Source organism: Geotrypetes seraphini, chromosome 8 (assembly GCF_902459505.1).
Source record: "Geotrypetes seraphini chromosome 8, aGeoSer1.1, whole genome shotgun sequence".
Lineage (NCBI taxonomy): Eukaryota > Metazoa > Chordata > Amphibia > Gymnophiona > Dermophiidae > Geotrypetes > Geotrypetes seraphini.
In genome coordinates, this window is record NC_047091.1 from 134,341,528 (window position 1) to 134,356,232 (window position 14,705).

Consider the following 14,705-nt stretch of genomic DNA (forward strand, 5'->3'; position numbering starts at 1 on the left):
CCATTGGGACCTACCCCCAGGATTTTACACATGGTGACAGGAGAATAAATTATGAAGCTGGCACCCTGAAACCCTTAGGGTTCTTACTCAGGAGCCATACAGTCTGCGCTCAAGCCTCTGATAAAATCAGCAGGCAAGCTGCTCCCAAGGGGATGGATCCTGATCTCCTGAAGGGACCCAAAGCAGGCTGGCTCCGCAGGTACTCCGAGATTGGCCTGGGAGCAGCAGTCCTCCCATTCAGTTCTCCCAAAGGGTGGTTTGACAAGTTTTTTACTCAATCACATTTCTGGTTAGCATCGAGTGCTTTTTCATGTCTAAAATCTTGTGAAGATAGCTGACTTATTCTCAGGATATCTCTGGTATCTTTCTAGAAGATATTCTTTGATCATCCAGGATCATGGAATGAATGGCATCCACGTTTTCTGGAATTGTCATTTTGAGTTGGTCCCAGAATGTTCTTCGTCTTCCGTGCTCCAATGTCCTATTCTAAATGCAGCATCCCAGTTCTTGACTGTGGAAGATGGGAACTTATCCTCTAATGCAGTGGTTCTTAACCCTGTCCTGGGAGACTCCCAGCCAGTCAGATTTTCTGGATATCCCTAATGAAAATGCATGAGAGAGATTTGCATAAAATGGAGGAGACAGACATAAATATCTCATGCATATTCATTACGGATATCCTGAAAACCCCACTACTCTAATGTAACTGACATATCATCGTAAGTTTATTTGACCAAGTTCCCTTTTAGGAAAAGATATTTCACCACCGTTCAGCACTCTTGCAGTGAAAATATATGTTTTGTGCCATTTATACTTCAGATCAGTAAAAATAAATAAATAAATAAAAATTAAGCATAATTATGAAATTTAGATCAGACACGTATAAAACAAACTTTGATGTGATGAAAGTATTAGTCTAAAACTGGGCTGCCCAAGTCCAGTCCTTGAGATCTACTGGCAGGCCAGGTTTTCAGGATATCCACAATGAATATGCATGAGAGAGATTTGCATACCAAGAAGGCAGTGTAGGCAAATCTTTCTCATGCATATTCATTGTGGATATCCTGAAAACCTGGCCTGCCAGTAGATCTCGAGGACCAGACTTGAGCAGCCCTGGTCTAAAAGTAAGTGAAATATGAAAAGCCAAAGAATCATCAGCACCCCTTCATATTTTCGATTCACGGTTAGTTGTCTTTTGCTCCCTAGTTTACAGCCATGTGTAAGTCTAGCTTTTTAAGTTTGAGAAAATTACGCACCGTTAAAAATATTTTTGACAACACGTGTCACGTTCTTATGCTTTCCCTTTTATGACCAGACTACTGCAGTTTCATCTATTCTGGTATCTCGTTTTGTGCTTCAGAAACTTCAGACATTACAAAACTGAGCCATAAGTTTTGTATCGCACAAGTAGATATCTCATACTTAGGTTACGCCATTGTTGAAACAATATCACCGACTCCCAGTTGAAGAAAGAAGTAAATTCAAGACTCTTCTTTTAACTTTCAAAGCTTTTTATTTAGGTTTACCAGCCCACTTCCACTCATTCACCATTCCATACACTCCATTGCGTACTCTGTTCATTACATGAGCATCGGCTATGCTCTGAACGAATGGAATCCTCACATCTGTGTGCATTCTTTTTTGAGGGGCCCTGGCTCTGTGGAACTCACTTCCGCTAACTAGTCACGGTGAAACATCTCTCAGGAATTTTAAGACTAATAAAAACTTGGTTGTTTAAACAAGCTTTTTTGGGCTGATTTAGGTGGTCTTTCCTGCCTTTTTTCCTTCAGCCCCTTAATCCCTCTTTCACTCATTCCCTTCCCCCCCCCCCCTCTTTTGTGCAATTTATTTCTGGTGGAATTACTTATTAGTATGAATGATGCTGTCTCTATTGCAATATTGCAGTTCTTTTCCCTCTATTGTACACCGCTTTGCTCTGCTTGAGCAGTTAAGGATGGTATGGTAAGTTAGTAATAAATAAAGACAAGGAGACTAGCACCAATTGCCAGCATTTTAATGTATCCATAGTAACATAGTAGATGACGGCAGATAAAGACCCAAATGGTCCATCCAGTCTGCCCAACCTGATTCAATTTAAATTTTTTCTTCTTAGCTATTTCTGGGCAAGAATCCAAAGCTCTACCCGGTACTGTGCTTAAGTTCCTACTGCCGAAATCTCTGTTAAAACCTACTCCAGCCCATCTACACCCTCCCAGCCATTGAAGCCCTCCCCAGCCCATCCTCCACCAAATGGCTATATACAGACACAGACCGTGCAAATCTGCCCAGTACTGGCCTTAGTTCAATTTTTAATATTATTTCCTGATTCTAGATCCTCTGTGTTCATCCCACGCTTCTTTGAACTCAGTCACAGTTTTACTCTCCACTACCTCTCTCGGGAGCGCATTCCAGGCATCCACCACCCTCTCCGTAAAGTAGAATCCAGTGCTGCTATTTGTGTAAGAGCTCTGAACATACAGTTGGGGCAGTCACCGTACTGGCACTATCCATTTAAATATTCCTGCATTAAATCTATAGAATTTTCCTGTTTAGTGTCTTGAGCATCACTGCTAACTGCATTATTTTAAGCCTGTTCCCCCCCCCCAACCTTTCCTCAAATAAATGGGTACTAGTATACCATTTAGCAATTTAAATGGAATGGTTTTATTTGCATATTCTGAAAATATACAGGTAATAGATTTATGAATTGGCCACCTGACAGCTGACATATAAATCCCTTTGAATACTGGCTCATATGTCTTACTTTGGATCTAAAATATAATTTGTCTCAAGCTTAAGGCTAAATAAAGGCCATTAACCTGGTACTTTCTAAATGAATTACTCTGGGAGGCAGGATGGCTAAACAATTCAAATGGATGATCACACACAGCATGGAGACATATAGAGCAGGAAGTCAAAAAGTGCGATGCACAACTAGGATCAAGATTTGACCATGAACTGGAAGTCTATTGGTGTCCAATGATAAACAGATGGCAAATGGGGAAATGATTAACAAATTTATGAGGATATCACAGGAATTCAATCAATTCCTCTCTGCTTGATCAAATCATGCAATATTGCATGACCTAGTCTAGCTACTAATACAAATACTAATTCACCCTCTTGTGAAGAGAGCGTGAAGATATTTTCCATATTAAAAAAAAACAAGCAAAAGATTTCTGAACTGCATGAACTTGCAGCAACCAATCAGCCAGCAGCTCTGAACGGGCAGAAGTGAAGGAAGGTTGCTCCTGCCGCAGTTCACCACTGGACCACCAGGGATACTAAAGGTGCGTGGGGGAGGCAAGAGGGAAGTAAAAATTCTTAGAAACAGCTGGGACAGGAGGGATCCCTCTTGTCCTGGCCACTGCTGGACTACCAGATCTCAAGGTAGGCCCTGTGGAGGCCTGGAAGTCATTGGGAGGGAGGGAGGATAGAGTACAGAACCTGGCAGGGAGGGAGTGGGACTGGGTGCAGAGACTGGCAGGGCAGGGGAGGGAGTAAATGAGGGGGCTGTTTAGATTATAAGCTCTTTCGAGCAGGGACTGTCTTCTTTGTGACTCTGTACAACGCTGTATAAGTCTGGTAGTGCTATAGAAATAATAATAGTAGTAGTGTAAAGAGTTTCAGCCTTTGGGAAGCAGAGCTGAGATTGTGATGTCATAATGTCTCATTCCACCAATAAGAGCCAACTTCATCAGTAATGTCACAATGGCTTGATTGTCCTGTACAGTCCTCTGCCCTTTCTCTATTGTACCCTTCCTCGGAAAGGTTTTAGAAAAAATTGTTCTCTCACAGTTAGACAATTTTGTTTATGAGATTGATTGTTTAAATTCCAATCAATTTGGTTTCCGGAAGGATCATAGTGTTGAATTACTTTTGATCTCCTTAACTGATACCCTGCGATTAGGGATGGATCAACACAACACATTTTGTCTTGTGTCTTTAGATATATCTGGAGCATTTGATTCTATTGATCTTCATTAATTGTTGTGCAGATTGTATAATCTTGGAATGAATGATGTTGTTTTCGGTTGGTTTAAAACTTACCTATTAGGACGTTCCTTTCAAATAAGGAATGGATCCAAGATTTCAGGGGTATATTCGGCCATGACAGGAGTGCCACAGGGCTCGGTGCTCTCTGCCCTATTATTTAACATCTATGTGGCTGCTATAGGTAACCTATTTGAGTCCTTGGAAGTCGAATACCGAATATATGCAGATGACATTTTTTTCTTCCCAATAAGTGTTGGGGATGATAATATTGAACAATCATTGTCTGTATACATGTGTAAGATTGAGAAGTGGATGGGAGAACAAGGCTTGAAACTAAATGTAGATAAAACTGAAATAATGTTTGTCGGGAAGTCAGATTATCAGTGGCCCACCGAGGTTAAGGTTATTGATGATGTTCTTTCCGTGCATGAATCATTGACTATCTTAGGTGTAAGACTTGATTCAGGCCTAACAATGAACTTGCAAGTAACTAAGACCATTCGGGCATGTTTTGCACAAATGCACTTGTTGCACAGATTGAAACCAATGCTTGCAGACTATGGTCTTGTCACGGCTTGATTACTGCAATGCTTTATATCTCAGAATAACAAAAGCAAGATTTAGAGCATTGCAGGTTATACAAAATGCAGCAGCATGTTTGATAATGTGTGTGTCTAAATATGACCATATTTCACCATACCTCAAAAAACTCCATTGGCTTTCAGTCGCCTTCAGAATCCAATATAAAGCAGTGATGATTTGTCATCAGTGCTTGTATGGCAACATCCCAGAAATGCTTAAAAGTAACATACTCGGCTATACATCAGTGAAATCTCTGCGTTCTTAGAGTTTGGCCTTACTGAAGACATCCGTTAATCCAAGACTTGTTGAGACAGGTAAAAGGACTTTCTGTTGTGCAGGAGTTAAGTTATGGAACTCCTTAGTGGATCAGATACGAAACTGCTGTGAAAAGGGTAGGTTTAGAAAATTACTAAAGACGCCTTTTAAAAATTATCTCCGCTAAAATTGATGAATTATCCAAGAGCCCTGCTATTCACTCTATGGTATTTTCTTGAGGATTGTATGTAATTTTATTTTAATTAGATGACTATTTTACTATGTATTTGTTTTTATTTTGTCATCATTTTAACACTGTATATGTAAATCGTTTAGTCTTAGACGGTATATAAATAAGATTAACCGTTCCCCTTAACCGTATCCATGGCATCCTGTTTGTCTGTCTTGGCTGTTTAGATTGTAAGCTCTTTCGAGCAGGGACTGTTTTCTTCTTCTTTGTGGCTCTGTGCAGCGCTGTATGCGTCTGGTAGCGCTATAGAAATAATTAATAGTAGTAGCAGGTGGCAGTCCCTCCCATGCTTCGTCCATGCGAACAACCCCCCCATGCTATGCCACTTCTGCTTGCCCATATAGAAGAGTCCTTAGTCATTCCAATGCCACTTGTATATAAGTGTTCACTTTCTAAAACAAAGTGCTAGTATGCTGTTTATTTACAGGCTCAAGTGGCATTTAAATGCAGGTACCCAGTTAAAGAGCTGTTCTTCATTTGCTGATCTGCAGTCTATAGCCATTCTATAAAAACAGAGTTCCAAACAGACACCAGGTTACAAGAGAACAAAGATGGAATTTTCTCATCGACTTTTTTTTTCTTCTTCTTCTTTTTTTCCAACACAAGTAGGGCCAGAAAAGTTAAGTCAACTACAGAACTTGAGAGAAAGGGTGCATTATCCAATTGAACATCTTGTAGTAATGTCCTATGCATTTGGAGGTGAACCTAGGTCACAAAGCACTTATTTGCACAGAGTTTCTGCATGCCTGAACGGTACAGGGATGCTGTAGAGAAGAGCAGGAGTCTCTGTGGCAGGAGCGCAGCCCTCTCACTCCTGCCTCCTCGCGGCTGCCTTCTACAATGGCTGCCGCAACCTCTCGCAGCTGCTTGCGGCATTTCCTGTAGTACGCGAGCTGCTGCGAGAGGTTGCGGCAGCCATTGTAGAAGGCAGCTGCGAGGAGGCAGGAGCAAGCGGACTGCGCTTCTTGCGCAAAGACCTCCGCTGGACCATCAGGGTGGGGGAGGGGGGGAGATTAAAAGGTTGGGGCTTGGAGGGCCACAGCCACATACCTGCAAGACGAGTCCTGCCCTATACCAATCTTACCGTCACTGAACCTGCTGCACCTCTTACACCGATTTCTGCATCTATGGCTAATATTCACATAACTCGTCTATCAAATTGTTCTTACTAACACACAAAGTAAAAGTAGAAGTTAAAAAAAAATTCTTTACCTTGAAAGTGTTTTCTGAAAGGCAAGTCATGGTGCCTGTGCAAAAGCCAGTTTGGGTTTGGGCTAAAGATGTCACACTTCCGAGCCTGACCTGATGAAAAGAAGATATATATATTTGTGACAAGCTTTCATGTGTTAAGTTCATCCAGTTAAAAAAAAAAAAAAAAGTATCTACAACTAGTCCATTGACCCTTATTTCCATAATTCTGAGAAAAATTAAAAGGAAGTCAAATAAGGCACCAGGAGGCACAAATGATTTGCAGTGTGTCCTGGTGTCTTGGGGATACACAGTCTCATATACATACATGCATTAGATGCTGAGCAGATGGCAGGGATGCGTATAAATGGCTCTCTATGCAGACGGAATTAAGCACCAGGCAAGTGAGTTTGTAAGATGCAAAAGGAGGGTGAGACATTTAATGGCTGCAATTCCAAGAGAACGCAAGGCTCAAAATAAGAAAGGGGAGACTATATGTATATAATATTCAGATAAGGCAGATCCTAAAATTAGCTCAATGTGCAGATTAAGTCTACTGGCAAGAAAAGCAGTAATGATCCTTTTAAAAGTAGATTTTACTCGAAAGATGTTAGCATTTAAAAACTGTATTACGGTTTTGTAAAAAGGGAGAGGGGTAATTTTGCAAGGGGTGCCAAGTGTTATCTGATACTATAAAATATGGTCTGTTAAAAACTCTTTTCATTTTCCTTCCCCCCCCCCCCCCACACACAAAGTTTTTCAACATGTCAAAACTGGCCCTATAGAAGTAACAGGAGTTGCTCAATTGTGGCTCAGCCTTATCCCACCCTCAAGCAAGTGTGCATGCGATATCCAGACCTAGATGAATAAAATGTCCATGAGCAATGCATCTCCCGACTGTCATGCCTGTTGCAGTTGTCCCGAGTCTCGCCATGAGACCCTGACAACTGCAAGAATCATGATACCAGCCACAGAAGCCTAAGAGAACAATTTTATTTATTTATTTATATTTTTTATCCCGTCCTCCCAGTAGCTCAGAACGGTCTACAACCAAACATTCACAGTGGAGTACATTTGGACAGTACAAAGACTATACAGAAGTTTAAAATACAAGGATTATACAGCAATTTAAGTATAAGTTTGGAATGGAGAAGAGAGGTTAGAGGGGAGGGGGGCTTAAGGGGGGGTTGAATTTTAGTTGCATCTCCCCTTCCGCACATTCCTAATCCTTCATGCCAGGATTAATCTCATTTCTATTTCGCCACCTTTCAAATATCTGATTTTTGTAACACAGTTGCTATTTTGTTTTCTGCACAATTTGCCCCCCTCCCCCCCAAAAAAAACCCAAACAAACAGATTTCGGGTGCATGAAGATTCATGATATACTGCATTTAAAGATACAAGGAATAACCTGATGGACCCTGGGGTATGGATTCCAACAGCCTTACTGACAGATCGGACAAGTCAATTGCCATTTTCCCAGTAAACAGCACTACAACCCAGAATTAGTCATTCTGCACTTTGGAACCCATCAGGGATTCAACTTGCACAATGTACTGTGATACTGTCTGGATGCAACACACATTATTTATTCCATGTGAATAGCAAAAATATAAAAACAGCATGTGTGTGTGTGTGTGTGTGGGAGGGGGAGGTGGGGGTTGAGTGGAAAGAGTGTACAGATTTCTTTCCCAGTGAGATCTTAAATCCATGGAAGCATACAGAATAAAATTAAAATGATCAATACTGTTTATAGCATTCCAAAGAAGTGAAATTATGAAAAATTTAGTTCCAATACTCAAGAAGGAAATAACAAAAATCTGTTACCTGAGAATACAAAACCCTTGATACTAACGATCCCCAATTTATTACTAATGTACTTATTCCTTATAGTACGTCGCGTTCCCTTCAGTCCAATAATCTAAAACTCTTAGTTGTTCCTTCCCTGAAAATTATTGGAACCCGGCAACAAGATATGTTTTCGGTAATAGCACCTCAACTTTGGAGAGGAAAACAACCTGAATCATTTTAAAAGTAATTTAAAAAGCTTTCTTTTTAAAGACGCTTTTAATTTATAAATTATGTCTTAAAGATTTTACTTCACCCTTTATATCTTTATCTTCCCTTTCCCTTCGTTTATCTAGAAAATACTGAACGGTACTTTTGCCCTTTTTTTGGCCTAGTGTTTCGGTTGGTCTGTATGTCTGTTGGTCCCAATAATTGTTTTAAAAATAAATTTGTTTTTTTCCTCTAAAAAACATTATATATAAATAAATGGGGGTTTTTTTATGTCTCAACTCGCTTAGTAAAAATGAGTTAAGTGATTCATCAAATTATAATAAAACTTGAAACTTGAACAGTCACAGAGTAAGCTATACCTTCGATTATCTCACATGATGGGGAGGGGGTTCAAAGCTGCTCATATGTTTTAAGACAGAAAAAAAAGGGAGGGGGAACCCCACTGGCTACTTTTCACAGCATCTAATACTTAGCTTGTCTCCCTAAGCCGAGCATCCCGCTGGCAGGGAAGGAACAAGTTCCAGAGAAAAAAGGGGCAGAAGGGGGGGGGGGGGGAAAAAAAAAAAGGAAAGCCACATCTTATCCGGTCTCTGGGTTTGCGATCAGTTTGTTAGCTGCATTTCTGTGGCACCAGGCCAAAATGTTATTATTCCTGAAAAGAACAGCTGAATCTGAGCTGAAATAAGGCTGGTTTGCAGCTCTCATTTGCAAATGCATATCAATTGGAGTATCAAACCATATTTGCCGCCTTCTGAATAATAAAGTCCCATATGGTCTGTTCAAGTCCTAGGTGCAGCCTTCATTCTGAAAGGGTGGAGAAAACTGGGCTTCACCCTACCCTCCTCCCATCATTACTAAAGCTCCGAGTAATCAGTTAAACAAGGACAATTTTAAAAGAGAACTGGGGAGGGGGGGGGGGAAGACCACATCCAATACAGCACATGCATTCTTTTGTCTTGGACTCCCAGGCATCCCCCTCCCCTCAGCAGCTGGCACTACCAGTCTCTGCTCTGCTGAATGGTACAGGGGAGGGGGCTTATCTGACAAAGAGGACCACACAGATTCAGACCTGTTCACAAAGCAAAGGTCACTTTTCTCCTACAATTCTTTTCAGGGTATCCATACCCATAACAGCCAGAGTTATACCCCCAACCCTCAACACACACACAGCTCTCTTTACAGGTACTGGGCAGTGCTATACAGCTCTATAATGTGCTTCTTTGATACACAATAAAAAAAAATTTTATTGGCCTGTTGCACAGCTAAAATAGGTCAGACACCTGAAATCTCTACTTTCGTTACCCTGAGACACACTGCATTTAAGTTCTGCTTTATTCAGTTGTTCAATAGTTACTTAAAAATGGTATTCTCAATCATTGCAGAAAAGTGAACGCTCCTCTCTCCATCGGTGGTGAACAATGAAAAGTAAGAGTTCTGCCAGGGGAGTGTGCCAGTATAATCAGGTCACTACTCCTCTGAAGTGTCCTTCCCCTTGAAACACAGAAACGAGCATGACGGCAGATAAAGGCCAAATGGCCCATCCGCAGCATCCGCTGTCTCCTCCTTTTCTTAAGAGATCCCACTTAGAGAATAACACGGGGACAAATTTGTCCCTGTCCCCGCAGAAACTCGATTTCCCCGTTCCGTCCCCATGAGTTTTTGTCACTGTCCCATTCCTGTAAGCTTTGCCTTAAAAGCACAAGCATCGAACACTAAGGGCTCCTTTTACAAAGGTGCGTTAGGGCCTTAACGGGCAGAATAGTGCGCGCTAGGCGCTACCGCCTCCTCTTGAGCAGGTGGTAGTTTCTCGGATAGCGCGTGCGCTAAAAACGCTAGCGGACCTTTGTAAAAGGAGCCCTAAGTGTTTGAGGCTTGTGCAGATGAGGACAGAGCTTGCAGGGGCAGGAAAAGAACTTGTGGGGACGGGGAAAATTTGCCCCGTGTCATTCTCTAATTCCAATGCCTGTCCATACTTTCTTGAATTCAGTCGCAGTCTGTCTCCATTACCTCTACTGGGAGACTATTCCGTGCATCTACCACCCTTAAGGTGAAAAAAACACTACCTTATGACATAGACCAGGGGTAGGTAACTCTGGTCCTCACGAGCCGTATTCCAGTCGGGTTTTCAGGATTTCCCCAATGAATATGCATTGAAAGCAGCGCATGCAAATAGATCTCATGCATATTCATTGGGGAAATCCTGAAAACCCGACTGGAATACGGCTCTCGAGAACCGGAGTTCCCTACCCCTGACATAGACCATCAACCATTTTAGTTGTCTTCCTCTGGACCAACTCCATCATAAGAACATAAGCATCACCTCCGCTGAGTCAGACCATAGGTCCATCATGCCCAGCAGTCCGCTCCCGCGGCGGCCCCCCAGGTCGATGACCTGTAAGTGATCTATTACTCTAAAGCATTTGTACTGTATAGTACCCCTCTAATTGTACCCTTCAATCCCCTTTTCCTTCAGAAATTTGTCCAGTCCCATTTTGAAATCCAAAATCGTGCTCTGCTTTACGACCTCCTCCTAAGTGTATTCCAGGTGTCCACCACCCTCTAAGTGAAGAAGAACTTCCTGGCATTTGTTCTGAATCTGTCTCCCTTCAATTTTTCTGAATGCTCGCTAGATTTTGTTGCCCCCGCCAGTCTGAAGAATCTGTCCCTCTCTACCTTCTCTATACCCTTCATGTTCTTGTAAGTTTCTATCATATCCCCTCTAAGCCTCCGCTTCTCCAGGGAAAAGAGCCCCAGCCTGTCCAGTCTCTCAGCATACGAAAGGTTCTCCATGCCCTTTATCATTTTTGTTGCTCTTCTCTGGACCCTCTCAAGTACTGCCATATCCTTCTTAAGGTACGGCGACCAGTATTGAACGCAGTACTCCAGATGCGGTCGCACCATCGCCCTATACAGCGGGAGGATAACCTCCTTGCTTCTGGTAGCGATACCTTTCTTGATAATGCCCAACATTCTGTTCGCCTTTTTCGAGACCGCGGTGCATTGTGCCGCCGGTTTCATTGTTTTATCCACCATAACCCCCAAGTATCTTTCTAGGTTGCCTTCCCCCAATAATATCCCCCCCATCCTAGTATATCTTTTCAAAAGTGTGGTCTCCAGAATCGTCTCATCATAGTCTTACACAGGAGTATTAATACCTCCTTTTCCCAATTCTATATTCCTCTCTCTATGAACCCAAGCATTTCACTGTCGCCTTTTCAACCTGTTTGACCACCTTAAGATCATTACTATCGCACCCAAGTCCTGCTTTTTTCATGCACAAAAGTTCTTCAACCCCCTAAACCAGTGTATCGCAAACGGTGTGCCACAGCGAGATTCTGGGTGTGCCACGTTGTGTAGGTGAGTCAGCTGGCACCGGTGCTTCTCCTCACCAGCACCTCTCCTGCTCTCTCGCACCTCTCCACCGGCATAGTCATTTTAGGATTAACAAGCTCAAGGTCCCGTCTGGAGGTATTCTGCGTGGACATAGACCTGATGACCGACGTTACACAAGCACATGTCATTGCATCAACGTCGGCACATGTGCAGAGGCCCTCTAGCTGCAGCCCCCAAGTTTAGTGTGCAGCGGCGTGGAAATGTTTGTGAGACACTGCCCTAAATTGTACCATTCCATCAGGTTTCTGCAGCCCAAATATGCATGACCTTGCATTTGTTAGCATTAAGTCTTAGCTAGCAAATTTCAGAATATTCTTCAAGCTTCACTAGGTTCTTCCTCATGTTTTCCACACTATCAGGGGCGTCTACTCTATTGCAGATTTTGGTATCATTCACAATATTTACAAAATTTATTCCCATCTCCGCCCCATCCGTGTGAGCTCGTCCTCGTCCCCGTGAGCTCAGTACCCGCCCCCCACAAACCATCTGACCAAGCTCCGGAAAACCCCCTGAACTAGGGCAGCGAAAACTTTGCGCTAAAAGCGACCGCAATCGGCTAGGAGCAGTAAGCCAGAGCGCACCAACTCACATAGTTCCATTGTGCTGCAGCTTACCTTCGCTGGCTTATTTTAATTTTCTCTTAACTACCAGCTGGAGCCTTGAAGTCGCATGCAGCTTCCAGAAAATCCTCCTCCGACACAACCGGAAACAGGAAGTTGCATCAGAGGTGAACATTCTGGCAGCCACACGTGACTTCAAAGCTCCGGCTGCTAGTTAAGAGAAAATGAAAATAAGCCTGGTAAGGGGAAGGGAAGGAGGGAGATGCCAGGACCGCGATTGGGAAGAAGGAGGAAGGGTGGGAGCTGCTGGACCACACGATCGGAGATTTTGCGCGCGTTTCCTCAGTTAACTACGGGGACAAGGCCATTCACTGCTCCATGGGGTGGTGAATGGCCTTCCTATACCCGCGGCGACCATTTTTTTTACGTCCCTGTTTCGGCAGGTAACAAGTCACCGTGTCATTCTCAAGTCATGGCATGTTTTTCAAATCTTACCATTCAGCCCTTCAGCAATATCGCTTATGATAATGTTAAAAAACCCCAAATAGGTCCAAGAACTGAACCATGAGGCACACCACTGTTAACATCTTTTTCCTCAGAGCGATCTCCACTGACCACTACCCTCTATTGCCTTCCACTCAACCCGTTCCTGATCCAGTCTGTCACTTTGGGGCTCATACCAAGGGCACTCAGTTTAGTTGATGCCTGTGTGGAACACTGTTAACGATTTGCTAAAATCGAAATACACTACATCTAGTGCTCTCTCTCTATCCAATTTTCTGGTTACCCAGTCAAATAAATTGATCAGGTTTATCTGACAAGACCTACCTCTAGTGAATCTATGTTGCCTCAGGCCCAGTAATCCACTGGATTCCAGAAACTGCACTATTTTCTGTTTTAAAAGAGTTTCCATTAATTTACTTAACAGGGTCAGACATACCAGCCTGTAGTTCCCTACTTCTATTTTTGTGGACAAAGACCACATTTACCCTTTTCCAATCATCCAGTACCACTCCTGACTCTAGAGACACATTAGAAAGGTCAGCCAGCAGAGCCACCAGAACTTCCCTAAGTTCCCTCAGTACCCTTTAGTTTAGCCAGTTCCTCACAAACACAATCTGAAAATTGATCAGGGTCTACCACACCTCTAGCCCTATTTGCTTTTGTTTTCTGCAGTCCTGCTTCAGCTGTGAATACAGAACAGAAATATTTGTTAAGCGATTCAGCCTTATCTTTAGCAGCTTCTACATATTCCTCCCCTTCACCTTTGAGTCTCGCAATGCCACTTTTGCACTTCCTTCCATCATCAAAATGTCTTATCCTCCCATTTTACCATATCTGCTATTTTTTTTCTTCCTTTTGCATCTTTGCTTTCCTGACTACTCGACCAGCTTCTCTTAACTTTCCCAGATATTTTTGCCTATCTTCTTTCTGCAATCTTTTGTAGTTTATGAAAGCTAATCTACAGGGTTGCAGCAACACCATCAGAGCACAGTACCAAAGGTAAACTTGCTTTACGCTCCATAGCTCATTCACTATGTCAGACCAGCACAAGCAAAATACCTGGCGCAAGAGTCGGATTTGTACGCACTGCATTCCTGAGCTGTAATAATTAAAAGGTCCTCTGGATTAAGTGGGAAGTAAATTTTAGGTTTAATAGATGATAAATAAAAAATCTATCTAAACACTACTTGTTAATAAAAATTAGCATATAAAATCATAATTCACAAATACACTTAATTTTATTTTGGTGAAGCATGACGCCCTAAACTGTAGTTCGTCTGACTTATACAAATTAAACAGGCTGGGACAGAGTCTGGAAGTAGATTAAAGCCTCACTTACCTGCTGCACCAGAACCACAGGAGCTGATGCTGAAGGTTACTCCACTCCATTATTGTGCTCTAGGCCTGAAATCCTAATCCCTTAGAGCACTGCTGCCAGGAAAATGGCTGATGCTACATTATATGCAAAGGAAAAGAATGGATCAACCTTTTACAATGCTTGCACCTTACCACAAAATGAATCTCTGGCAAATCTATAGACGTGAAAATTCTGGGCTGTGCTCCGATCACAAAGCCAGGTACAGCAAGACCCTCGCACACAACCCTCTGCCCACTAATTAGACTAAACTAAACTAAACCTTGGGTTTATATACCGCACCATCTCCACGAATGCGGAGCTCGGCACGGTTTACAGGAAGAAAGATGAGAGAGGAACTACAGTGGAGAGATTAAAGAGTTAGGTGTAAAGGGGGAAGGTGAGAGGCCTAAGAGGGGGGAAGTGTTACAGTTTTGAGAATAGCCAGGTTTTTAGGTGTTTGCGGAAGAGTTGGAGGGAGCTTGAGGTTCGGAGAGGGGAGGTGAGGTTATTCCAGATCTCAGTGATTCCGCTAATGTTAATCTTCTCAGTAAGATGTTGAGTAGGTCAGGTGTTAAGACAGCATACCTTGACATCCAACCAC

At 42.6% G+C, this 14,705-nt stretch overlaps 1 protein-coding gene across 4 annotated transcripts in view; it reads right to left on the reverse strand.

The window, feature by feature from the left end:
• HIC2 (HIC ZBTB transcriptional repressor 2) overlaps positions 1-14,705 on the reverse strand; it is a 168,276-nt gene that overhangs the window by 37,364 nt on the left and 116,207 nt on the right. For 3 of the 4 annotated variants that reach the window (XM_033955822.1, XM_033955820.1, XM_033955823.1), the window contains exon 2: positions 6,296-6,385. The gene's annotated coding sequence lies outside the window, so the exon portion shown is untranslated. Of the gene's footprint in view, positions 1-6,295; positions 6,386-14,086; positions 14,109-14,705 lie in introns of those variants that run through there. The other variant, XM_033955824.1, reaches the window with a different exon arrangement.